The following is a 2,878-nucleotide window of genomic DNA, read 5'->3' as shown; positions in this document are numbered from 1 at the left end:
TAAAAAAAAAAAAACAACAACCCAATGCAATAATTAATTTCCACCAAGAGATCATATTTTTTCCTACTTTTGATGTCTAATAAGCTAATTTCAATGAAGAGGTTGTATAATTTCCTGCTTTGAAGTCTAATGAGTAAATTGCACGGAAACCTCCATAAAGCACAGAACTCATTAATAAATGTATAGTCCCTTTGTCCAAGTCTTCCAACTTTAAATCAAACGCACAACAACCAGATGTTTTTCACATTACTGCATTTCAAGATTTTACTGGAAGTGATCTCATCATACATACTTAATGTAGGTGTCCAACTGTGCATGTTATTCGTATCACGAATCAGACCTTGCAGCTTTAGGACACTGTGTGGCAAACACAACTATTGTTTAAAGTGGATAAAATTTATGCTAAGCTTGCCACGGGGATATGAAGGAGACCAAATTGGATACAATATGCTGATTTTGATGAGTGTCAGAAGTGAAGAAATTATATCATTCAAACATTTGCACTTATTGTTAGGAAACACTGAGCCACTGTTTCTGGGAAAGATATTGAATTTAGCCAATCTAGTAAATCAAAGACTTTTCTGTTTTTCTTTGAAGTAGGAAATTAACTGCAAATGCAAAAGATTGAGACCATGACAGAGACAGAGCTGAAACGAGATGTATGTTTTTCAAAGGGAATGAAAATGAAGGCTCGCTTGCAGGGAGGGGTGGAATAACATTTCAGTAGGAAAACATTGCTTCATCATTTTTGAAGAAAATATATACAGTGAAGTCAGGATTTGAACTTTTTGCTAGGAAGCATGGCGAGCCGGTGGGGCGAACCTTCCTTCCCTGAAGGGACGGAGTGCACAGGATGCAGCTCAGTCGGCGCGCTTGCACGCCACAGCTTCGGCTTGCTTTGGTCATTAGGGAAACACCCACTATGGACTCCAACCTAGAAGTACTAATTAGTCACCTATTAATTACCAGCAAGAGTCGCCTGAAGGTTCTGTTCAGGACTGCTTATCATCAGAGCTGAGCAGTGGGCAGGCCTTTGCCAGAGCAAGCTCACACCTCGGGTTCATTGCAGAAGAGCCCTAGCAAGTCCCTTCCTCTGCCCCCCGTGTCTGAATAAGATTTTGAGTTTCCTTAAGACTGTAAGAAATCTCACAGGAAGGTTTCTCAGGGGTCTTCATACTCTTTTTGGTTCCTTCTCCCACTGAAAGCCATCGGAGCTAAAATCAGAGCATCCCGTGGGGCATTTGCTGAAACAGAGCTGCTGAGGCACTCGCCCACCATGGCTCCACTCGGAACCAAGGGGCCGTGGGAGGCAAGGAAGAAGGAAAACAAGCGTTTAATTTGAGAAGCGGGTGAAATTATCTCATCTTGCCCTTCCCATCAATCCATCCCAACCTGCTTTGATGCCATCTTCCTGCAGAGATCAGGTTCCTCCGTACTGCTCTGCCACAGCTTTCTGGGACATCCTCAAAGCAAAGGGAGGACTCACAGCCTTTCTACAGAGAAACGACCGTCAAAAATGAAAATGCTGCCACTTCCTATTGGGTCAGCTTTGACTCACAGCACAAGTAACGGGGAAGCAGGAATACCGACCAGCATCTGGCTGGTTTCCTCTTTCAGAGATGTGGGAAGTTCACTCAATTTCTCAGCCCATTCATCAGGAAGGAAAGGAGGAAGCAAAAATGACTCATTTTCTCTTTCTACCAGGAGAACAGCATCAAGGAGCTGCTGAATTTGTGCCTCTTACTTGCAGCCAGATTGTCTGAGCCCAACACATCTGAGCAGGTTCAGTGGAGGTTGTCCAAGTCCTGGTGTAACAACAAGGATCATGTTGGCACATATAAACACAAAGACGTGACACATTTAAATGAGGAAATTTTCTCCTTTTAGAGAAATAATAGGCTTTTCAAACACATTAGCTAGCCCTTTAGTGATGTCTAGAGACAGCTCAAAATAAATAGATAAATCACACAGCCATGAGCAGGAGAGCACGTGGTCCCAGGCTGTACCCAGACCTGAGGTCCTTGGCATGGCCTTAAGATGTCAGTGGGAGCAGCAGGTCTGAATATGGGAGCCGAGTGGCTCAGTGCAGTTCCTGAAGGAATTAGATCACTTTTTGGCCCTCATTAGATTAACGCACGCGGCTGTTGGAGCAGCCGAGGCGATGAGGGGTGCTCTGCCTGGGTGCAGCCAGCACGCAGCGTTGCCGAGGTCTTGGCTCTCTCTTCCTTTGCAAGAGGAAGAAATTTGGCACATTGCTCACAACACATTCACTGATATCCCATCAATAATCTCTGTAAGATCTGCAGCTCATTATGAAGAGAATATAGACTTGAATTAGGAGGCTGAATCCAATTAGGCTGCACTGAGTTGCAATGTTCCATGTCTTAAAGAGACCACGAAAGCCCGATCCCGTTTGAGATATACAGTTTACATGCTGGATGTTTGCAATGAGCAGATTTTGCAAACCTTCAGATCATTTTTGCAGCAGTCCTCATTATCCCCATGCCAATTTCTGTCAATCATACCTGGCACTATAAAATAAATAAATCCCCATACCGCTACAAAGGGGTTGGGAACCTTCTAGAGACTTGGCACTCGTGTCGCACTGCTCGCCAGTGGGTGAACTCAGCACAGAAGCCCACTGCTACGAGAATAACAAGGCCTTGATCAACTCAGCCTTCAGCATCAAGCCCTGGTCTGTAATCTAGTGAAGTTATCCTCTGCCACTTCTCACCGGGCGCCGGCGTACAAAGGCAGCAGTGTGCCCGGGCGAGCACGTAGCGAGGCTGCCCAACTCACACCGGCACTGCTCCTGCCCAAGCAGGGCCAAAATGCCCGCTGGCTTTTTGCAGGACCAGTGTATGAGGGGTTTTGGGGG

This window comes from Fulmarus glacialis, unplaced genomic scaffold (genome assembly GCF_000690835.1).
Source record: "Fulmarus glacialis isolate BGI_N327 unplaced genomic scaffold, ASM69083v1 scaffold13478, whole genome shotgun sequence".
Taxonomy (NCBI): Eukaryota; Metazoa; Chordata; class Aves; order Procellariiformes; family Procellariidae; genus Fulmarus; species Fulmarus glacialis.
The sequence above is the reverse complement of the archived record's forward strand: the minus strand, read 5'-3'. Positions refer to the sequence as shown.